General features: G+C 43.0%; 1 protein-coding gene across 1 annotated transcript in view; it reads left to right on the top strand.

The window, feature by feature from the left end:
- Positions 1–823: 823 nt before the first annotated feature.
- Positions 824–25,350, top strand: part of nrxn2b (neurexin 2b) — a 598,599-nt gene continuing 574,072 nt past the window's right edge. Inside the window, exon 1 of the mRNA XM_062384235.1 lies at positions 824–916. The gene's annotated coding sequence lies outside the window, so the exon portion shown is untranslated. The remainder of the gene's footprint in view (positions 917–25,350) is intronic.

Below are 25,350 nucleotides of genomic sequence, written 5' to 3'. Positions count from 1 at the left end.
TTTCAAGTTGTTTGGTTTACATAATTGGTCACTGAAATGTGGGTATCGGCAGTCATTAGTGAATAATAGCAGAGGTGCTTGATAGTTATACATTTTTATCAGAAATAGTGACTCATTAGTATTTGCTCCATTTTAACTCAAAGTTGTTTATGTAATTACCCTTCACAGTTATTGAGTATGAGGTCTATGTGTTGTCCTTTGAATCCGTATCATTTTGTGATTCCAGTATATCAAGATGGCGTGAATGCTATAATTGGTTCACATTTAGTCCTCTGGGGTATGTTTGATATTATCCTCCTCTTTGACCAGCCTTTATTTCTCACATCTTAACTGCCTATTAGTAGCGACGATAGTTGTGGAGAGAAGCAGCCAGCAGTGCACCGCCCTCCCCGTCTCCACCCCGGGGTGAAGTAGCCCTCACCAGCCGGAGCGGGGCGTATATCTCTGCGAGTGCGGTGCCGCTGCCACTGCTGCTGATGCTGCCGTGTCTCCTTCTCCAGCGGATGCAGGTGGAGGATCATGCGTCAAAGCGCACCGAAACGAGCAGGAGCATCCGCCAGACGCAGGGCGACGGCACCTCCGCAGTAAAAGCTTCCTCGGTACACAGCAGTTGAGGCGCTTTAAATCTGAAAAGGAGGACCTGAAGTTGCCTCTTTCTCTCCTTCCTTGTCGCTGTATTGACGGCAGGGATGCAGGTGGAGCGACTCAGCCAGGATCGTTCACATCTGTCTTAAAGGAGAGAGGGAGAGAAGAGAGGGGGGTGGAAAACCTGCTTTCTGGTCTTATCAACGCTCTGGATAAAATAAAAAAACTAAACAAGAAACACTGAAATTGCACCCAGGCCATATCCAGGGATTTGTACAAACCTCCTCAAGTCCTGGAGAATGATATCGGGCGGGATTGCTGCAAAACACAAGTAAGGACTTTTCCCCTCTTTGCTGTGGTGACAATATGCGTCTCAGTGCGTTTTTTTTTTTTTTTCATTCCCTGTCTGTGAGGATTTATCCCTCTCTGCAAAGGCACTCATTGCCTGTCATGATTTTGCAAAAGATGACAGGTGAAAGAATTTAAAGATGAGGCTTAGACTAACGAGCAGTTCAGTTGCTGGCTTTGTTCTGTTCAGTGCGAGCCGGCGGCGAACGATGCGTAATGGGTCACTATTTGGAGGCGATTGGGGAGGCGAGTGGATCTGAGGGGCTGCTGTTGGTTTTCTGCGGCTCCGGGAGCAGACGCGTTGAATCCGCGTGTGTGTGAGAGTGCGGAGGAGGGCAAGTGATGGACATGGATGTTTTGGACCCACGCGTGACAGCAGTGGCGTGGCGTGGAGTGTGGGAATTCGGCAGGAAAGAGAGAGGGAAAGTCAGTTGTTGTGCTTCTTGAAGCCGTGGCAGTGTTAACGCAACGTCCAGACGACTTGTGAGGGATTGTTACAGACCCCACTGTAAGAGCTCCGGGTTGGAGTGAAATATGAGCCTGCATTGTAGTGTAGTGAGTACAATGTACTGGTGGATCTAAATTCCCACACACAGCCCCACTTTCTTCTCTCCAAGTCCCTTCCACCCCTGTAATCCCAGTGGTTCTGCCACCGGAGAGTTAAGTCGAATAGTTGGGCACGTTTATTATCATTTTTATTCCAGTAATATTTACCTGAATTTAGTCTTTTAATTAAAACAATATGTATATATATTTGTGACACAGTGAATTAGGCCACCCGGGGGTATACTTTCTTAAGAGGGCAGCTGCGTTATGATTGGCTGCTGGAGAGTGAAGTGGCTCTGATCTGACCCTGTGTGTTAATATCCAGTCTTTTCCCCCACGTACATGAGAAGACTGCGTGACATTGAGCGTGGACATGTGTGGCTTCTTGTTCTGGAGCTGACTGTACGGCCTATCCTTTGCACCGACTGCATGTGCCTCCTGCGCCACCGCGTCGCCAAACGCCCACTGGGGCGCGTAATGGTGTCTCTACACAAAATCCCCCGACCCAGGAGCAGCCTACAAAGCACAGCGGTAGTCCGAATCAGCAGACACCGCGATTACGAGGTGCAAATGCGCACTGTTGGGTTTTAGCTGCACCTTCGGAAGCTCTGATTAAAGCGAGCACATGCTGTCTAGTGGAGCCGCGCCGAGGGATGAGCCGGATGGGAAGGACGCGACCAGAGAGAGAGGGTGGGAGCAGACACCACACGAGGAGAGACCTTGTAAACGCCAGTGGGGATCTGACCTATTCTGTCTTTATAGAGTGAAGCTGTGTGAACTTTTATAATAAATAAGATCCCCGTTATATTACATACATAACCTTAAATTTGTACTTCTCCATCACCTACTGGACTGTGCAGCAAGGCGGGGAGACCTTTACTGTGGGACAGTGGTACTAATCACTACAATTAGTACTGTTAAATACAAGTGCCAGTTCATTTTAATGCATTTACTCAGTAACACTTACAAACAAGGATTTTCGTTCACAGTAGTGAAGTTTGGTGAAGTGTCCCTGTTTAGACTCTTGCAAGGCAAATCATGTAAAGATGATTGGCCTAATCAGACACAGGAAGTGGAAGTGCATACTGAGTCCACATTGGAATTAATTAAGCAAGATGATGTGATTCATTTCCTGAGTGCAGACTCATACAGCCAGGATGAAAAGCATATCAAAATACCTTACCTTTACCCTTCCCTTGTAAACTTTGGCGGCCAGCTTTTAATTTCCAGTCGACCATAGGAAAACCTCACAAAAAGAATTCCTCCATCAACGTGGTCGAACAACATTCTGACAATGGCTTTTTGAATACTAAAAAAGCCTTCTCCACTTTTCGTAATAATAGGCCACACTGAGCAGGGCCCATACAAGATTCCCCTTTTGTTCTCAGAGCTTTCAGCGCACTTCATGAAGGGTGCTTAACATTACCTTTGTGAGGCGAGACGACTTATAATAATTGCAAATTCTCCTGCAATTTGAATAATGTTTCCAGACCTTTTCAGTGTTTGTTATTCGGCAAGTGCAAGATGTGGATTTGAGGTCCTGTGCCTCCCTCTGTTTTCACTTGTTCCGCTGACACGAGGCTTCAACTTTCCTGCATGTAAATCTCTAGCTTTTCCGACTCCAATGCAATCATTCGGGGTCAACACGCAGACAGCATGGCGTTTGAAGGCAGCTCGAACAACAACAAAAAAAGGTTTCAAATGCAGATTGTGACTTATTGCTATTTGGTTTTCCGTGGGCGGAATCTGTAGAACTAGCATATCAGACTTATCTCGGAGAATTAACTCAGTGAAGATGAGATGGATCTCATGTGAGTCATACGAGAACTGGTCTCATGATGGTATGGGCAGGTCGAGTGCAGTCCTCAGAGCAGCTGTCAGATCGGAGGCATCAGTCATAAACACCAATCCGCTCACAGGTCAGTGTTTTGAGCAGCTGTCATCTTCCCCTGACAGAGAGCGGAGCCACTGTCTTCTATCTCACCTCTGTCACAACTTGGGCCCTCTCAATCCTCCCCACGCCGCGCCCCTCCAGTTTACCAAGGCAGAGGCCGAGAGGGAGCGGAATTGGACGCGGAGAGAATCCGGATGGGTAATCTGCCTGTAATCCCTCGCACGTCGGCAAAGAGAGCAATCTGCCTCATTAACTCACTCGTCTGCCGCTCGACGCCTGGCCCCCATCCGTCTTCCCATCCATTTGCCCACAATCCGCCCACAGAGTGGGACACGGGAGAGGTTAAAGGAGCTTAGGGGAGCTATATAGAAGACAGACACTTTCGCTTACATAAAAAAGTGGAGAACATGTGATAGGAAAATGAAAGATGTCCTCTTTCCCCTCCCTACTCCCCCTCCATTTTAGCCATGGGGGCCATGGTGGGGGAAGACTTGCCTGGCCTGCTCTTACTCCAACCCGTCTATTGCTTTTCTCTTTTGATTAAGTCACCAGAACAGTGGTGGAAGAGCCAGTGATGGAGAGATGGAGTGAAGGACCACTCACTGTCTCTGCATGGATGGATTTGTGAGCGAAAGAGAAGGGGCGTAAGACAGAGAAGCCAAGGAGGGAGGAGAGGATACTGTATGGCCTATCGATCCTATAACTTTACGCTCCTCCCTCCTGTGTGGCCGTGGCTGTAGGAAATCCGGCAGGACATTTATTGTGGGAGATGTCAGAGTAAGAACCTCTTTCATCGAGCTGTCAGCTGGAGAGGGGAAAAAAACACAAAATTGTCTAGTGATGGCACCAGTTGAGTTGAAAGCTCTGTGCGGCTTTTAACATCTTGCCTTTGGTCTTTCTAATTGAGCGAGTGGAGAGACTTGGGTGTTGGAATCCTGGAACTGTGCCGCAAACTCCACGGTATTCCACAAAGATTGGGTCATGAATTCATTCAGCACAGCTCGCAAGTACATCTGAATCTTGGATGAGGGTCCCCCCACCCCCCACCCCCCCCGCTCTCAAATAGTTGAAATGAATGTAATCCCAGCCCCTTTTTTCCTATCTGAGTATCAACCCTTCTCCCAAAAGCAACCACTGCAAATGGATTTATGAAGATGTTCTTTGTAGCTTCAAGTGAGAGCCTGATTGGAAATATTTGGAATATCACATTGCTCGCCTTTTTAAGAAACTCAATCGAGATCCTTGCTGCTATGGTTGAGTTGGGCTTTCTTCGAAAAGGAGAGAATCAATAATAGAGAAATTAAACAGAGGTCTGCACCCTATCTCCTTTTTGCCCCAACTCAAATGCCTTCCCCGTCAGTTGTCCTCCAGCCAGACCTCGAGAGGACTCATTTTACGGACTGGCCTGTGTTCCAGGTGTGGGACGTTTCTCTTTAGCACCTGCCAGTGAGCTGCTTTACCTAAATTAGTCGGGCGCAAAAGCAGCTGCTGTTTCTCAGATTTCAAAATATCAGCCCGGACTCACCACCTCCCCATCTGGAAGGGCATGTTCGGAACAAAGCGAACCGATGTAACCTCACCCTCTATGACGCTGTACCATGTTCACCTGCAACTCAATGACAGTTCATCCTCTCGGAGTCAGAAGTAAGAGCTAATGCTGTTTGATTTTTTTTTTTTTTGCAGCAAAGCCTGTTACACCAAGCCTCATTTGGCTTTGCATCATCACACATACACAAAAGCGTCTCTATCGTTGTATGAACTGTGCCTATCCAATCCAGGGTGTGCTAACATGTGATTAGCAGTGAAAAGATCCTATTTTAAAGTGGAGCAGGTTGCGTAACAGGGATATTGGAAAAAAACACATAGGAGTTTTATGCTCATAATTGAAGAGTGGGTGTTAGTAACTAATCCTTATGCTGTGGGATATCACTCAACCACACTATTTCTAGTTTTGCATAATCATGCAATTTGTTTGCATAACACTTGCATATCTAACTATACAATGACATCCACTTGCAAAGAGTATCTGGACATTGCGATCAGTCACTTAGTTGCTATTTGGGCGATAAAATGCATCCACATTTCCTTTCTCTTAGGAAATGTATCATTTATTATTGTGTGGTATTTTAAAAGAAATGTAAGCAACGTGGACAGTACGAGGAAAACACATTCACAGTACCAAGCTTCGTCTAGAGCACTTTAATACTTATTGTGTCTTTGTCAGGGAATGTGTTACCTATATACCCTTCAATTTATTTAATATTATCAATGACATCATTTTTTAGATCAGATATTTAATGTTTTGTGTTAGGAGTTGCCATCCTGTCTCTGATGTTGTGATACGGGGAATCTTGAGAGTCTGCACCTTCTTAAGGATACTGGGCATGTTGACATGATTTATAGTGACCTAGTTTGCTTTAATACTGAACTGTTCTATTGTATACAATTGGTATAAACATTTTTGGGGGATGGACTCTCTGCATGTACGTTTATGGCATTAAGAGTCTTCTCTGTTGACAGATCCACGTTTTGTTATTATTCAATATTCAACACTTTTTTATTCACCACTGTGAACACCGATTAGAAATCCCTTCATCTTCCATCAGACTTGTGTGCAGAAGATGTTCTCAATCCATCTGTTTTTTTAACTCATCCTATTTCTCAAATGGCTTCTCAGGGGAGTTTGTTGAACAACTGCATGTACTGCTCTCTGTCAAGTATAATTCAGAGAGTTGCTGTGCCCCACCACAGTGTATTCCCCTCTACCAGTAAATCCATAAGGATTTTGTCCATCCTGTCACGGGTGAATTTGTTTTTCAAAGAACCATCCCCGCCACCAAATCAATACAAGATGTCCAAACCTGAGCTATGCATGCTAAAAATAAAACCTCCCAAGCTCACATCTCTCTACCCCTCGCTCAATTCTGATATGTCGCTATTTCCAATACTAGAATGTACCTGTTCCTTTACACTCTATTCACTGGCTGAAATTAGGGTGGAGTGTCTTCATCCGTGGGAAGAATGAGCCGGGCAACAGGGGGCACTCTGAGGCTGATGGGGTTCAGGATGTGGAGATACTGTCCACCACTGCACCTGTGGCCACACTCCGCCGCGCTTTCTTTGCCAAGCGATGAAGAGGGATGGCCATTCTGTGGGCCACAATGGCCACTTCAGCGCGGAGAGGGAAAGGCTTTGGCATGGCACAATGGGTCCTTTTAGAGAGGTGTTGCTGCCGCTGCCCGGGCCTGCATTGGGTTTGTGCAGCCAGCATACCTTCATCAGGCTCGTCTTGTCACAGATATGATGGCGCTCTCGTTGCACACGGTCCCAGGGCAGAGCACGGAAATGGTCACCATTTATCCCATAGACCTCTCCCATCGAGAGCTCTCAGCAGCCGAAGGACGAGGTTGAGCCGGCAGGGTCAAACAATATCCCAGCACTATTCTATCATTTGTAATAAGCCAGGTTTAGAGAAGCTCAATTGAGCGACACAATTTGTGATTCAAAGATGAAACACAGAAATACAAACGGGCACTCAAACTCAATCACATACACCGTAGCTTTATTATGTTGTTGTTTTGTATCCCACTTTCGAAAAAAAGCACATTTTTTAATTGTACTTCTGACAGTGGGGATTTTCACTTTCTGTTTTCAGCATCTGCACTGCTCCAAACTTTAGTTTAAAAGCTTCTTTAGTGTTGATGCAGATCGTTTTTTGCTTTTTTGTTGTTGTTGCCATTTTCTTTGTTGTCAGGGGCAAATGAGGCCTGTGTCACATTCCGGCTTTCCTGGTTTGAAGGGAAAAGGTAGCGAAACGAAGGCTGTATGTGTCAGAAGGTCTGTAAGAGGAAAAGACGGCAAGGCAAGAGGAACGATAGGAATTGCAGCATTACAGGCCATTCTGCCCTCCCTCCATCTCAGTTCAGCTGGTTCAGTTCAACCATCCATTCAGAAAACTTTAGTGGGACTTGCTGACTAACTGCTGTGATGCAGTGCAGGCTGTTCTCAACTTTTTTGGACCTCATCCCATCCATGCTTTTTTCAATTATGATTCACGGTACCATTCAAAACATAAACTAATTCACAACTCAGCATACCCAATCCTTTGTTTGATGTTACATATATTAAAGTAATCTTTCTGCCCAGTTTGATCAACCCTAAAGCAAACACAACACAACCAGGGATTCACTGGAGTTTTGATGTTATCATTGCTCCCCAAGAAGATATTTTCTTCCACAGGATAAAGGGATGAATTCACTTTTCCAGTCTCTGATTTGTTCAGCTATAGGAACATCTTCAGTGAGGATGCACTTATTATTATTATGGGTCATACACCCCCCCCCCCCCCCACAGCCCCCCCTATAAAAAAAAATTCATCAGCAGACTGTGACACTTGTGTCACATTACAGGATGGATGGGTGGTTGACAGGTGACTCATTAGCTGCATCCTCTGACCAATGAAAGAGGTGGTCTCTCTGAGAATGCTGAACTGAAATAAGACGGTCCGTTCTACAGAGGCTCTTTGTGATATTGCTGTTGGCTTGCAACAGAGCTGGGAATGTTTTAAAACCCTTGTTTTGTGTGTGTTGCTAACTGAAGTGTGATAATCAAGCATAAAGGTTAGGGTTAAAGAAGATTTTTCGTTGGGACAGCGTAGTCCACTGGGACACAATGCATTGTGTGGCTGCAACACTACAGCACTGGCCTAATATATGCCAAAATGGTTGTGTCATATTCTTATACAACCTACAGTATTATTAAAGCCAGCACTGTTTGAACTGAACTAGATATATTCAATGGCAATGATTAATTCAAACAGTGTGAAAATGCCCAGAGCAGCCTTTCATAAAATGGCCCAGAAATTAAATAAGCCCAGATCTGATTGTTTTGGGATCAAAGCCACTTTTCCCATCAATGGTGCTAATTGTGAGGGTTTAGCACTTACCAGGTTTCCAAGTCTCTCTCTCCCTCTCGCTGTCTCTATCCCATATCTAAATAGAGCAGTCCAGGATTCATCAGTGTTTTCTCTTTCTTCCAAGCTGGTGTGACACACCATTTGGCCTGGGCGTTTGGGGACTGGCATGTATGGTGACTTGTGCCTCCCACTCCCCAGCGAGTCCCTGGAATAACTCGGCGATTTGACATGGCCCCTGGTGTACGGCAAGCTGTGGAGTGTGGGCGGCAGGAAGTGAGCGTGTTTGATCATGTGTGAGTATGTGTGTGTGTGTGTGTGTGTGTATGTGTAAGAGAGAGAGTAGTATTAGCAGCAGATATGCTTGTGCCTATTTTGACAGGCCGAGTCCCTGGGAATGTATCAGAGATTTTCACCATGGCTGCGGCCTGTCAGTCTATCACCCTTTTATATGTTTCTATAGCGGACAAATTACAAGATTTCCTTACACTGTTAACGCAATAGTTTCAGATACATATATATATTTTTAAATGGTTGCAATTGCACAATTAATAATGTATTTCAGGCTCCAGGCTGATGTATCCTATTTAGATAGTAGGGACTCTATTCTCAGAAAACCCTAGTAAACTGGATATTTCTTTCATGTAGCTTGAGAAAAAATTTGTCTTTTTTTTCCTCTACTTCAGCAACCGGTCACAGAAAGTCAAGATCGGCCTGAATGATCACCTGCCTTTCATATCAAAGTGAATGCATGTGGATCTTAAATCTATAAGGTGCGACATTGTGTTTCAATCAAAATACCTTTTAAAATATTTGTATAATGTTTTCTCACATGAATCTCACTAAAAATCCATCCATTCATTATCTTTAAAGCATATCCTTTGAGGGTTGATCCCAGCTGACATTAGGTGGAAAGTGGGGTACACCCTAGACAGGTCACCAGTGTTTCACGGAGACAAACACCATTCACTTACACATTCATGTCTATACAAGATACCTCTGTCCCCAATTCACCTTAACCCAATCTGAATGTTTTTGAATTGTGGGCGGAAGCCAGAGTACACAGGGAAAAACATGCAGACATACCAAGATCATGCAAATTGAAAACAGGGACCCTGGCAACCACATGTGAGTAATAACTAAAACTAGTTTAAATAGAAAGGTTTCAGATGACACATATAGATCTATAATAGAGAAGATAGAACAAGATAAAAGCCAGTTTTTTACCTGATACATTTGAAATTTGAGGTATGAACCTGCCCTCTTGCCCAGCGGAAGCATAACAAGACAAATGGCTCTATAAAATAAAAGAGACAAACAAGAAAGTTAATAAAGATAAAATAAACATGATTCTATTCGATATTACACTCACAGAATAAGTATTACACCGGACATATAGTTCAGATCTAATGTCGGGCCATACAGGGAGAAAAAAGATCAATATCTTCACAGTGAACAGCTTCTAGGCCGATGGAAAATCTGAGTAGCAAGTGAGAAGACAGGAAAAATCTGAGGCAAGAGGAAGAGAGAGATAAGAAAAACAATACAGGCAGATCATAGGTACCTAGCAGACCTCTTAGGTCTTGCAAAACACAGTGGCTGTGTGGAAAAGTCAGCCCCACCAAAGCCCTTTCAAACTTCCTCAGCGCACTATCGATCGAAAGCGTTCTCTCTTGCCAAGCCATTTTCTCTAAGGATGCTGCTATCTGCAAGGCGGGCACTTTGCTCCAGTTACCCACTATTCACTCGCTAACCCCCGCTCTGCCATCAGCTATGAATCCATAAGACTTAGTCACACCTGTGTGGCCTCGAGCAAGGGGAGAGCGAGCGAGCGGGCGTGTTGTTCTCGCCGCAAACATTAACAGCTCCATCTTCCTCCCGGTTTATTTTGTTTTTGTCTTCTCAATGAGGAAAGAAACAGCAATGAGGTCGCTGCGCCCTCACAGCACAGCGGCTCAGTTCCGGGAGCTATTGTAGATTTGCAAGAAATATAAATGATCATATTAAAGACAGAAGACTTTGTAGTTGTTGTTTTGAGGCTGTTTTAAGATATTAAATAAGAATTTGAGATAGGAGATCCCTCTCAGTATGGCAGAGTTATTCCCTTGATGTTGTAGCAGCAATAATAGTTACTCAAATAATATTTACTAAAGGCAGTTGTCGCAGAGCCACAAGGTTACCTGTTTGAATCCCAGTTTGGCTTGTGTCTTTCCGTCTGGTGTCTGCATGTTCTGCCTGTGTTTACGTTGGTTTACTCTTTGACTCTGGCTCCCTCCCACAGTCATAAACATGCAGATTGTGGTTATTTGAAGACACTGTATGTTTGAGCGTCAATAGTTTTCGTCTCTGTATGTTGGTCTGTGATGCACTGGCAACCGGTCCAGGGTAAACCCGAACCCGCTCACCCAATGCCAGCTGGGATTGGCTCCAGCTTCCCCTACGACCTAAAGGATGAGCTATGGATGGATGGGATAATTATGGATATGAAACTTTTACTTTTTTTACCTCAGATTTATTTCTTTTATGGTTTTGAGGTTAAGAGCGGTCCATGAAGTGATTTAATTATTCATCCTCTCAATTGTAGAAAGTATTTGTATAAATATTTGAGTGAGTGAAGAGCGACTGCAAATTAACCCTCCTTGAAAAGAAAAGGCAGCCCTCAAGGCTTATACATAGCAAGGTGAGGATGGGTTGAGTGGAAACAGAAAGGAGATTTTCAGCCAGGCTTCATCTGCTGGGTTGGTACCTCTTACCAAAACATTGCATACATTTAACATTGTTCTGAATGCCATTCATTTATAATTCTTTCATTCAGGTCCCTCTTTTGTCCACTGCCTATAGTGAAATGCTGAGTGTCAGTTCTGAGAATTTCAGTGACCTTCCTTCATGTCACTTAGTGCTTATGGCACATTCTGCAGTGCAATGCCACCTCCAGCATCTCCGGTTCAGAGCTGTGCGGCCGAACCAGAAACAATGGGTGCAAAATGCACTGCGGGGTAGGCCGCAAGTACACCATGACCATCAAGGAAGGACATGCTTTGTGCACACAATCCGTCGGCACCACACACTTCACAGACAGCTCCCCGTACGGCAGTGGTAAGCTGCTGTCAATTCAACACCGCGGACAGCTCCCTACCCACACGAGCCTGCCTGTCTCACACAAAAGAAAACGATTGGGTTCGTCGCTTAACATCAGGTTCAACTCTGGCTTTCCCTGTGCACAAAGGGATCTTCATTTAACTGTGCTGGATCACCCTGTTAGACATCGTTGCTTCTACAGAGCTCAGATAGTAGCTTTAGTTCAGGATTAATGCATCGTTCCTGCAGAAAAAACAAATAAATTCTGTAGTGTCTAAGAAAAAGCCAGCAGATGTTAGTTGAGAGTAGATATCAATAATGAATTAAATTTTAGACTATTAATTGTGCTTCAAAACTCCTAACATCGATTGGCCCAGTGTAAATTGTTGCACTCATATTTCATCACTGCAGCTCTGGGGAACATGAAACCAACTTTTTAAATATAAATCTCTCTACAGAGTCAATACACAGTGCAGTATTAATGCAAAATAAAGTATGTCCACGGTGTTCTAATAATGCTGTGCTGCTAAGCTTTTTTAATAATGCACTTACATAATCTCTACATCATTCGCAGTAGCCCTTGTTTGCCTCGGTTGCAGTGCTGTGCTGTTAGCATAGCTCAGGCTAAATAACAATATCCAAAGCTTAGTGATGCTTCATTTTAAATATATATATATATATATATATATATATATATATATATTTATTTATAATTATTTGTGATAATAGTCTAGCTTATTTAACATACTAGACATATTTGGTAACACATAGCATATTCTTTATGTAGCTTTTGATATATGTTATTCTAAATTTACATACATGAATTATACATTGACAAACACAGGACAACTGATTTTACCATTAAACCATTATTTTGCTCGTACTGTTTACATTTCCTGGAACTAGCAGTAGGTCAACAAGTTAGGTCAGTCTAATAGGAGACAGTATCACCTTTTTTCAATAGTCTACTGTGCCTGTGAACAGCAGACCATCTGGAAGATTCAGTTCACCATTGGAAAACTCAGTCACCATCAAAGGTACAAGTAAACGGTCTGACAGGAACTTATTCCTTGCATGCAAAGATCGCCGGTGTATGAGGGAGGGCCATGCTGTGGATTTAGTAACTTGGACAGCTCGCCTCCTCTCTCCACTCTCCACATCTCTCCTTCAGTCCAACCAGCTGTTTCTCAGGGAGGGTTTCAGCACCTTGGGTAGATCCAGATCCTGGAGTCCCTCTCCCCCTTTCCCACTGCTGTTCTTTACTAAAGAGTCACAGGGGAGCTGTTCTTTAAGCACCAATGTCCAAAGGCTTTGCAGCAGAGTTCTCACTGTCTTTGTGTCTGTGTGTGTGTGCAGGCGTGTGTGTTCGTGTGTGTGTGTGTGTGTGTGTTACATGGAGTGTACTCTGAGTTTGTTGTTAGTGGAGCTCACTGCAGGAGAACCGCTGCTCCTTCTTTTTCTGATAGATTAGATGTGTGCATGTACGTGTCCCACTATGTGTGTGAGAAGAGGGATGGTATGGTAAATGGTTTCTATTTTTGTAGCCCTTTTCTAGTATTGATGACCACTTCAGTTTTACATTAACCCATTCACACAAACAGTCGTACAGTGCATCTATGTGTAGCACTTTTTGTGGGGTTCAGTATCTTGCTCAAGGACACTTCGGTATTTGGAAAGGGGAAGAATGGGATTCTAACCCCTGAGCCACAGACGCTAATTCTAATAGACACTTTCAAACTGTGCTTCAGTCTAGTTCTCGGTCTCTGCTTCTAGTTCTCTGTCTTTTTCTCCCTCTGAAGCAGTGTCTGTTTACCGTCCTTACTGTGCTTTTTACTGTAACATAAATTAATTGTAAGTCTTGTGAAGTATATAAGCATGAAACTCAGGATTCAAGGGTGTTTGTGTATATATTTGTATGTGTGTTTGTTGTGCCATTTCCCCCCATACTTGACTAGTGTGAATCCAGGAAGGGCTTGCCAACCCTGTGGATTAAGACTACTATGATTATGTGTGATTTACAGCCCTCAGCTTCCCCTGTGATGACTCTGCAGGACTTTTTTTCTCACCCCTCACTTCTTCCTGCCGTCCTTCTCTTTTCTTCCTTACCCCAGTTTTGCCTTTTTTCCCCTAATATTGCTTTTTTCCCTTATTTAAAAAAAAAAAAAATCAAGCCAGACTTGAGACCAGCATAAAGGAAGCTTAGGGCGAGAACTGCCGACTGGAGCCCTTTGATGTTTGGACTCCTGGTTTCGCAACAGGTCATGGTGTAAATGTAGTGATGAGGTCATGTTAAGCCCAAGCTTCTTAGTGCACTTAAGGTAGCTGTAAAAATATGTAAGCTTCGGAAGTGGGCAAATGGTGTTGGCAACAGAAGTATTTTTTCAATGAAGAAAATATTGTGATTTATAGAGTTTAATAATGTAGCAGTTGTACTCAGTGGGTCTGTGCAAGAAAGCATATAAGTAGATTAGGTTTCTATCGAATTAGAAAATGCTGTCTTCAATATTCATCATGCGGCATTAAGAAGTATTTTCACAGTGACATAACAATGTCAACCATTCAGTTAGAAAGTTCACATCCTTTACAGAGCCTTACAGTCAAGTAAGAGGAACTTTAAAAAGCAAACGAAAAGCATATGCATTTAAGTATGTGTGCACATTTGGTGCATGTGTGTGCCCTTTTGTCCTCCCCGTGCACCACCTGTGACCTAGGGACAGGTGATGTCATTGTGCTGATGTGGCAGCTGATGCCTTTCCCACCCCTGCATATGGTTCTGATAGGCCACAGCACAGGGACAGCTGTCGGGTGTCATAAAGACACACAGAGAAAGAGAGAGACTGAGGCTGCAATTGAGGCAAAGACAAGGGAACATTTAAGATGGTTTTTATGTTTGTGTTGTATGCACTAACACAAGCTATCTGTTTCTTAATCTCCCCTCTTTTTTGTTTTCACACATTGTACACTTCAGTGAACATTAAACATTTACACCCTGAAGGGAAATGAGACCAATTAAACTGTGTGTTGCATTGATGCATGTAACAATACCAACACTATTGTTTTGAACACATTTTCAGAGGCGCTAGCCTGTAGATGTGACCTTGTAGCTGCGATTGCATGTTGGCATTTGTAAGGCTGCTGCATTGAACTTCGTTACAACACATGTTTGAACATTTTCAATTGGATTTAAATGAGCTTAAGTGTCTGGATAATTGTTTCGATGCATAAAGGCATAAACTAGCCTGACATTTTTTGTGCAGCAGTCACAAAATATGTATCCACCCATTCGGTATCTTAAGAGACTAAGCTTCCTCTGATGAAGAAGAATCGAATTGGTCATCATCCTCTGCAGTGACCCTATATTTGTGTGTGTGTGCATAATTGTTAACTATGGAGCCATTATTAGTTATGTCACCATTGTGCAGCGGCACACATTACAAAAGGCAAAGTGCTTTCAGTCAGGAGTGCAGGCAGCTCCCAATCAATGCCAGGCCTGGGCTAGTATTGAGTCAGAGGAGAAAGACGAGTGAGGAGTGTTAAGAAATTAGGTTACAATGAAAGAGAAGTGATAACAATAAAAAGGAGAAATGAAGACAGAATGAGGCAAGGTAATTGAAGTGATTTTTTGAGGGAGGAAGAGGAGAAATCAAAAAATCGTAAGGGAGGAGAAGGGGGAGAAATATCTTTGCTCTATCCACTTAACACAGTAAGAGTCTACCAAGAAAAGGGACAGACAGAGACAGAGAGCAACCTGTGGTTTGACATTGGCTCACCTTGGCTGTCAGTGGAGTTGGACGGAGGGGTTATCTGTCTCCCCCCTGGTCCACTCCCTGCTGCTGTAATGAATTTATTGAGGCCTAGGGAATTGCTAATGCTCTTGTTTATGGATGCAGGGAAACAGGTGGCAGCTGAATTCACCTCTCGCACACATTTCCTGGGGAGTTCCAAATAGTACTGCAAGCTGGGGCTTATATGCAATTTGGTTATTATTTTGTGGGCTTTGAATCCAAATCATGACCATAGTCGTGTTTTCCACTAACTCTTCTACACCTCCTTAAATAGTATTTTACACCTACCTTTTTTTTTTCAGCCCCAAGTCTGAGATAGGAAAAAAGTCCCATGGTAATAATAAAACCCAGATGAATCCCACATGTGGGCTGAGGATTTTATTTCTGCCCCGTCTGCCTTCTCTGTCTGCGTATCGCTACCAGACCATCCTGTCCTCCATTCATACGCTCCACTGACTGTGCTGCGTCAAATCGGCCGCCCGAGAACTCTGGGGATGGGATGGTGAGCTGCAGGGTGCGGGGGCAGTTGGTCCATTGTGGCTAGTGATGTGGAGGAGTGAGGAGAACGTAGTTATCATCCATTCCCATTAAGAGGAGAGCAGAGGGAGGGAGGAGGGCCAGCAGGGAGAGAGACAATAAGTCACAAGATGCCAAGGCGGCACGGACTACGCCTCTGGATGCAATGTGAGCAGGGACGTATCACTCATAATCCGCGTTCATGCCGAGGCAGAGGGGAGAGGCGGAGAAAGCGAGCGCCGTCAGAGAAAGAGGAACTAATTCTCACGGCAGAGACCTTTACTTCCTGTGCGGTGTTAAATGCTAAACATGTTACTGCTTACTGCAGAGCACAGTTTTCTCAATCCTTCGGGCCTTTCCTAGCCTCTGACTCCTGAGAGGGGGCGCGTGGGGGGGGGGGGGGGGGGTGTCAGAGCTAGCTGTAGGCTGCATGCCTTTCTGAAATTGAATGTGAGAGATATCCCACGTGTGACTTACTGCGTATATTATCACTCTTTTAGGATGTGTTGGCAGTTGTTTCCAATGCTGGATTGGCAAGCTTTCCTGTGAGGTGTCTGCTAGGCCGTTCACATGCAGCCGCCCAACAGCCAATATAGGAGCGGCCTCTCCCCGAGCTGCCTTGTGATTGGTCACAGTCTACCCATCACACGGCAGGAAGAGGAGCCTGGATGAAGTGCAAAAGTCTGGGATTTCTCTCAGATCACTTGGTTTAAATTACACAGAGAGTTTATTATTGTTTTATTGCTCAATAGCGCTAGAATATGTGCCCCCCCCACCCCCCCCCCCCCCCCCACACAAACACACTCACACACACACACACACACACACACACACACACACTCACTGTCCAAATGGTTCAGTCTGGGTTCACCTGACTAACAGGTGATGGCGCTGGGATAATAAGGATAATTAATCACGTGCAGCTGTTGACACACCTGAATTAAAGTGGAGGACAGTAATGGAGGAGGATGAAGAAAACATGTAAGTTTTTTTTTAAATGTTTAACATGCATTTGGCATTGGGGAACAGTACATGTTTGGTGTTAGTGTAGCGTTAATGCCAGAGCAGGTATATTTCTGGTTTAATTGTCTCGATGACAGCGCATATACAAAGGAAATCCATTAACGCAGCTGGAGGAGGTAAAAGTAAACGTCAACCTGGTGAGTGTCGTCTACTCCAATATTCAGTAAAACTATTCATTTAATATTATTAAATATAGAATCATAGGTTATAGTCATAGTTAGCATCTCCACATGGAGTCCCGTGAGGCTTGCTCTCTTCTGAGAAAGTGCAGCAAAGTGCCGTCTTCCTGGGACGGTGTAAGCATGCTCTGTCATCCATTTTGTAAGCATACAGCAGTGTCATACCTTTGTTGTTAGAAGTCTTGTAACAGACAGGGCTGTTGTGTTAAAGGTTGTTTATTTCATCGTGTATAGAATGCACATTAGTGGTGCAGTTACTGCGTTTTACAGTGTCAGCGAATGTGTTGGAAGCCTGTCAGTGCTGCTATTTTGATTGGAAGGAAGCTGGAAGGGGCATTGAGGTTTTTCTTACCTGATAATTTGAGGCGAGACTGTCAATAGAGAGTGGGGTATACGAGTCTAGCTAGGAGCACAGACATGGTCAGACAGGCTTTTGTTATTGTGGCATTGGCTAGGGCCTACACTATCCTGTGTTCAGTTTCTGAATTAAAAAAATAAAACGAGAAAAGCAGCAAATTCCTTGGAGCTTCATTTCTGAGGGACACTACAGTAAGTCTCAACAATGCATGACCCTTTTTTGTATGTGGCACCCATTTTCCTATAGTCATAACATCAGTGATTATCTGCTGTAGGCCAACAGTTTGTTAGTTTTTTGTAACAGGGGGTATGTGATTTTAAAGTGTTTTCTTAAGTGGTGCATTCGCTGGCTTACATTGACTGATCATAGTGGTTTTGTGGCTTTGTGATGAAACTTAAATGTCACTGTGCTGCAGTGTTATGCTCCCTGCTGTTAAAGAATCACTCTTACCCACATCATTTGTACATGGGATTGGGACTGGTGATTTTTTCATTGAATCTTATTCGTTAAAGTACTAAAATCGGAGTTTATATTAATCAACAACCCCCTGCCCATAATAATAATCATATTCCTTAAGGCACAGGCTGAGAAAGAGCACATTTTAAATCTAAATCCACAACCTAAATGTTTTCTATCTAATTTGAAAGCCACATTTTTATAATTTCACCCAAGCTGGAAATCACAAAAAACACTTCCACTAGTTACTCTATAGATTTTCCTTCCTCTGAACTTATATCCGACTGGTCAAACTTGTTATCTGAGTTAGTGCTTAGTCATTACAGTAATATACAGTTTTGGTTTGGCTCTAGCACATAGACAATGATCGAACAGTATCCTTTCTACATTAAGGTTCGGACAGTCAGAAATTACAGAATTGAACCTCTTCTTAGAATATTTAGTTTTGCTCTGTTCAAATGGTGAGATAGTATTATAGTTACCATAAAGGACAGAACAGGGTTTGAAGAGCATTTCCAGTGCCTCAAACCTAGTTGCTCATCAGTGATGTCATGACTGGACAAGCGACATCTTGAACGTAAAACATGCCCAGCGGTAACAGATTAAAAGGTCAATCATCTCGAATGTATGCTTCACTGGTTTCCTCCTTGAACTCTTGGTCATCTTACATAGGTTTGTGTTTGTACTGCAGTAAGCCTGCGTCTCGTTAGCTTCACCATAATGGTCTCTCTGTGTGTCAGTGTGTTCGTGAAGTAGAAGCACTCATATTTTTGTGTGTGTGTGTGTTAGTGGATGGACGAGAGTATTCATGGATCTTAGCCTGCAGGCGAGAAACATTGTCTTTTCTCGTTTACAGGGAAGGGATGTCTCATAGTGTAGGGTGCCTCTTGCAGAGCTGCTGCCCATTGGTATGTGAAGGCTTTATAATTGAATTAGCCCAGGCCTTATGGCCTAATGTTACTGGCATGCTGAGTTCCAACGCAACACTGCTTGCTCATTATTTGTGAAAGGAGGTCAGGGAGAATTGCATGTCGAATTTTGTGTACTTTTTAAAGATGGTGCAGATGTGGAGCGGAGTATATTTTTGGGGGAGAACATGAGAATGATTTTGCTTTGATGCTCATCATCTTTAGTATTCTTCCACGAGATAGGTGTGTGTGTGTGTGTGTGTTTGTGTGTGTGTGTGTGTGTGTTGGGTCTGGCTGGCTGCTTGATTTACGTCAGACCTCTTGATGTGTGGATGATTGCTTCATCATGAGGCCCTGCGTAAATGTTTAACAGCTGTCGGCCATGTCCATCAATCAGAGCTTACGGGGCACATAGGAATTCTGAAAACATCCTTGTATAATAACAAGCAAAGATATTATGTTGACACTACCATGCATACAGAATGAATACAGTCCCAGATTTTGCAGTTATGTACAGTAGGTACAGATTAGTTTGCACCAAATCACTAGTCTGTCCCTACTTTTTTTGAATTTTCACACAAATTCATGCTTGCACACAGGGCATAGTGGTTGCCCACAGACGCATCATTTATTTCAATCGGCCTTCTGTCAGTTTAGCATAGTTTAGCATAGCCACCTGAGCACTGAGGAAAAATATATGCAAATTTGCCATTACTCAGGGATATCAGCTAAACAGCACTTTGCCTCCCCGATCAATTGTGTGTGCTGTATTACATCACTCTGAGATAATATACTGCAGCCCACCCATCAAATTCCCTCACACTTCCTTTCAGCTGCATTTTCTGGTCTATAGACATCTCCTCTTTGCTGCTGGATGTGTTAGGGAATCTGCATTTGCATGCCCCTGTTTTTTGCATTCACTTATTGGCTGCTTTCACCGACTGTCTTTTTGCTTTCCAGCCTAGCGGCGGATCACCCAAAATTAGCTTAAGACACATTTTAGCCGCACACAATGTGGCCGCAGTAATACGTTCTCTTATAATGGCCCACAATCATTTTTTTAGACTGTGGTTTGAAACGATGGCACTGCGGAGGATGTCGGCGTGTATAATGAGGATTAAATCATAGTTGGGTCTGGAGCATTTACGAGAGTAGTGTCGAGACACCATTGTGGTTTGGGTTTCAGTGCAGACTCCCCCACTCTAAGGACGTTGAGCATTCAAGGCCCCACAGCATAGCAGAAAAATGCATGTGTAAGATGTCATTGTGCATAATTTAGCACTAGCAGGCTGCCTTGTTGGTCATCCTCCTGTGCTGTGTGAATTGGATGGTTGTGATAATGAAGCTCAATCATATGGAGAGATCCTACATGAGGGGGCTAATCTTACCTATGGATTGCAAATACAATTGTTTTGTGAATGAATGCACAACTTGCATTAGCTCCTATACAAATAGAGAATGGAAACCGCTTAGTTGGATAAACATGACTGGGAAAGTTAAGTCACAAGGGAATTTAGGGGACATGATGTCACATATCTTCACTTAACAACCTCACACCCCACCACATCTTGTTTGTACTATAACGCTGTAATGCTTAACTCGCTTCGAGCCCTCTAGTACTATTTTAATGACAACATATTAATTTAGCTGTGTTAACAAGGAATTATGATACTTAGTTGGGGAGGCAAGGAGGTGGAAGAGGAGTATAGGCAAAAGGGAAGAGGAAGCAGATGTGAAGGAAGGGGGGGAGAGGCAAGGCAGGAGATTGGAGCTGATTGTCGGTGGGGACATGTAAAGTGGAGCTTAAATTCACTGTGGTAACTGTTACTACCACAAACACACTCAGTGCTAGAGAGTCCCGCTGGAGACACGGGCAGAGAAAATTGCTATCATTTGATATTCAAATAATATTCAAATACTCAAATAAAAAGCCTGTGCTTTACAGTCCCTCTGGGTTTCTCTCAACAACCAGCCTCTCCATCCTTCCCTCTCTTATTCTGTTTGCTTTCTCCGACTGTCTGTTGTGCATCTCCTCTCCCACAGAGTCTGTTTTAACACTCTTATTTCAAGGCAAATGCAGCTTAGGGGGCATTTCAGCTCTCACAGGCAGCGCCTATGTTGAACTGTTTTACATCCAGCAGTTAAGACAACAGACTATGCTCTCTTCATTCTGTCTTTCCTTTTGTAGTTGAGTGTCCATATGAATGTGATTCAAATCTTAGATGACTGTTAATTAATTAATCAAAAGAAAACCCAAACACGTGCAACAAGATCATGCAATTAAGAGTCAAGCCTTGAAGGGTTAAGCATAATGTGGACAACAGGAGTGAATTTGTTGCTTATATTAATTTAAAAACTCCTTCTGGATCTGATAGTAGAAGCTTAGCAAAAATTATTTACTCATTATTCAAGTTTTTCTTATTTTCTTCCAGAATTTCCACTTACAAATTGACAATGTGCATAATATGTGTGGGATATAGCCTTATGTAACCCATTTACTTTTCTCATTCATTTTCTTTTTGTTAAGCTCAATGCAGTTTACTCTGTTGGTCCTTGAATGCTAGATGACTGATAGCTATTGCTCAAACATCTAAACAGAAAACAGAATTAAATAAAAAATGCTCATAACAGTAAACATCTGCTCCATCTGCATGAATATTTGCAAATGTGCGTGGGAGTGGTAATGAAGGAGCTGGGAGCCTGTGTAGTTATTCTACAGTGGCTTAAGATATTGTATATGTACCAAGGGTATTTTTAATGAAATGCTCCGTGTTAATGTTCAAATAATGGGTCCAAGTAAACCAAACCAACAAGCACAGGCTGTCTTTCCCCTCTCTGGGTTGCGTCACCCACAGTTTGGCACTGTTTGTTTTGGCAAATGACTGATCTGTTTATATGAAATGCAGCTAGTCATTATGGCTGCCTGCCGTTTGGGCGTCATGTCCCTTCCTGTGTGGTTCCTGGGCACATTCATCACATGCCTAATGACCAAAAACGAGGGCCAAGCCACAGTCTACTCCGTAATTGTGGTTTTGGCCATCATGTTGCAATATGCAGATGGATGAAGATTCTGAGAATCCAGTAAGTCCCAATTTGTGTTCCTGGTGTGAACCATATACCAACTGGTAGGACTAATGTAGTTGAGGAAAACTTCCACTATCTTTATATTTGTTTTCTTATTTCAACTTGATTTGAAAGATTCTTCAAAAATGCTGGATGATCAACGTAATAGTTTTGTTGTTGCAGAACAGTTTATGTTTGGATATTCAGGTACCAAGTCGGTGCCAAAATTGTGTAATTTTTTACGGTAGTTACAGCACTTATTTTTTACAGTACTCTGGTTTGGTAGGCATCATGTATGCTGTAGGTACTGGAGATTTGAGTCGTTCAGGACTAATTGGGCTTTAAGCGGTTTAGTCTGAAGAAAATAAGAGCACCTGCAAGTCAACAATAACAACAACAATTGTAAAGTGGCGGTGGCAAGTGTGGATGCAGGAACGGGTCCACTGTGACCTGTGGAAAAAACATGCCAAGACTGGTGTATGGAAATGTGTTGCATTTGACATGAAACATCAGGTTGACAGAATGCCATTGCACCAAAGAGAGACTTCTGTACACAAAGAGGTATTAATGACTTTCTATTTTAACAATATCAGTGTTCATGTCTTGAAATTTTGCTGTTATTTATTTAATTTTTGTATTCTGAAAATCTGCATCTGCTGTGAAAGTTGTCCTTACAAAATATAGACTAATGTTTTCTTTTCATGCTTAATGTAGCAGGGGATGATAATGTAAGCTGGGTGCTAGCATCACGGTCTGCCATTAATTACCTAGACTGTTGCAGCTCGCCACAGTTTCATAATGAACTGGACATTGTTTTACTTTTCTCTTAAAACAGTGAAACATCTTTAACTCTCTTTCTCCCAAGCACATTAATCTGTCTGTCATAGTTGGAATGGCCGATGGTAGCACCGGGAGCAATCCAACCATACATCCGCGCCATCAAAAACATCTCTAAAGGTGCTTTGCAAGTTCCTGTGACAAGCAAGCAATTCAGCGTGCAGGCAGACTTTGGCACAACACCTGTCCTCTCTGTGTACCCATCATTCGGGTGCACATGACAGCATACTACATGTGTTCACAAGGCAAACTAAACAATAAATCTTCTGTGCTTACTGCAGTGGTTAAGCTGTCACCAGTGACGCACATAGCCTTGTCCCTGTCTGTGCAGTCTGTTTTTAGCCCTAATAATATAAGGAATGTAAGTGGAGTTGGTTTTAACATTTGTATCTCTTTTGTTTTTTGAATTAAACATGAAAATGTGAGTGCCCGGTGTGATCTGCCAGAACAGATGCATTTTATTAATCCATACAGTAGACTTACTGCAGTGTTAGACTTGGATATGGCCACAAGATAGATGCCAACATTTGTGTAGACGGGATTCAACATCTCCTTTTGAGTGAAAGATGTCGATATCTCAGCTCAGCATGTTGGCAGTTCTTCTCTTCATTCCCTGTGATATTACTGGGGTGACCGAATCACAGCAGTGTTTTTACGACTGGCAACAATGGTGGAGGGAGTTATAAAAACGCTGATATCAACTAATCTGCACAATGCTTGACACCAAGCCTGAATTTGAGTGGCAGTTCAATTTTAATCACCCCTCATCAGCGGCGATCATCTTAGTAAACAGTGCTCTGGGATGGGATAATTAATCATCAGTCCCTCATCTTCAATTAGCCGACTATTGGAGAAGCGGAAGGGAATATTCCAATTGCCGAGCTGCTATAAAGGCGGCATGTTGATGACACATCAAAGTTAAAGACTTCCACCATCCCAGGATCTAATAGGCAACATCCTGTTAGCAGTTCCTCATTGGGTAGTTTAGATGGGCTGAGAACTAGAAAAGAAAGCAGGGACATGGAGAATTTGTATCATAGCTGATATAATTTGATATTTATATTTCTCGGTACTAATGGCTGGTCGCCATGTAAATACATCCTGTGGGTGTGCACTCAAGTTGCTTTTTCATCAGAGGCAATAAGGAACAAATCAGTGTGGTCTGACTGCTTGTATACGAGACTGCACTGCATCAGCATTTTCAGACTGGAAACAGTGGCCCCATTCCCCTGAAATCAATCAAGTCATGCATTGATCAATCAGTGGGTGCTATACTCATCCACTTAGCTTAGGTAACCTTTCAATCAGTTTAATAAGCTGTGTGTGACACCGCAGTGACTGAGCTAATGCAGGGCTAGTCAGGATGAATGGTGACCGCAGATGATTTACCAATAAGTTATTTGGCATACTCTGACCAATCTGTCTAATCTGATGTTTAATTATTCCATGTCAGGAAAGAATAACTGTCTTACTCAGACCACAGAGGATGTGATTCTTTCTTTGAAAAACATGTTCTAAGACCACATCCAACATGTCATAGTTTATCGACAAAAATAAATTAACAATTTTTTTTTTCATCTACTTAACCCCCTAGTCAGCTGTCATTATATTTTATTTCATTGGCAGAGGGAGGAGAAATGGTATTGATCTGATGTCAGGCAGGGAGTAGACACAGAGGGAGCGGAGGAGGCAGCAAAAAAGGGAGGAAATGTAAGTGCAAGGAAGACGTGGTGGCAAAGAAAGTATATATGCTAAGATAAAGAGGAAGAGAGGGCACGGAAAGAAACAGGCTTCCCAGGCAGGCTGTCGTACAGCAGCTGTCAGATTAGTGCAGGGGGAGCGATGGTAAACTGAGATGAGACGGCTGAACTTTTCCCTGCCTATCCCCCAGTTCCCTTTGGTGGCATTGTGGCCACTTTTTCAAAAGGCAGTAGCTGTCACCGTGAGTGAACTTGGGCATCACCACTCTCCAACTGTCGGTTCTCGGTGCCAGTCCCCTGTGATGCTGGCTAGTGGTTAGCTGGCAGCACAACAGCAAAGGATGATGACAAGGTCCATACCAGCTAAATTACCTTAGATGGCTTTTCTGCTTCATATCTGATCCTCCTATGAGAGTCCTCGGGTGAATCTGCCATCTCTTTTGGGAGTAGGATAAATAACCATTTGTTTGAATCCCGATTTAGTAATTCCATTTCAACCCTGAAAAGGAATTTAATTTCTGTAGGAAGACATAATATTTTTCCTCATGAGATTTTTAGAGACCAAACAAAGTGGACACAGTGCTTTATTTTCCTTTGTGACAATCCATAATTGGACAGGATACACATCTATAGTAACATGTACGAAGTGAAGCTAAAGTTAGTGTCAGCAGTCCAATGTTATTGTCATTCAGGATGAATAAATTTGCTGAAGACAGAATATTTGGTCCCCATTAGCTGAGAAGGAAGTCCTAATAGAGGAGGATAGATACAATAATAATAATAATAATAAATGGCTTGAATTTATATTTCACTGGACCCAAGAACCCTTTACATATGTCTGTACATACACTCCTGATCAAAATCAGCACTATTGGATCGTAGGAAGGTTCTAAGTACAGCTTCAAAATGCAGAAAGAAGAAATGGGAACAAGAGACCAAAAGTTGTGATCAGGCAATTTATTGAAAACAACAATTTAACTCAAATAGGCTGTTCATCAGCTGATCAAAAGTTTAAGACCACAGCCTTTAAAAGCCAAAATCTGTGCAAAAATTTGGATTCCATGTCATTTCCTGTCAAGTAATCATACTGTGAAGATCTCTTGATGGCAAAGGTTAAAAAGCTCACCGTCTTTGAACGTGGTAGGATTGTTGAACTGCATAA

Source organism: Platichthys flesus, chromosome 24 (genome assembly GCF_949316205.1).
Source record: "Platichthys flesus chromosome 24, fPlaFle2.1, whole genome shotgun sequence".
Classification (NCBI taxonomy): domain Eukaryota; kingdom Metazoa; phylum Chordata; class Actinopteri; order Pleuronectiformes; family Pleuronectidae; genus Platichthys; species Platichthys flesus.
Note: the sequence above shows the minus strand (reverse complement) of the source record. Positions and strands in the feature narration are given on the sequence as shown.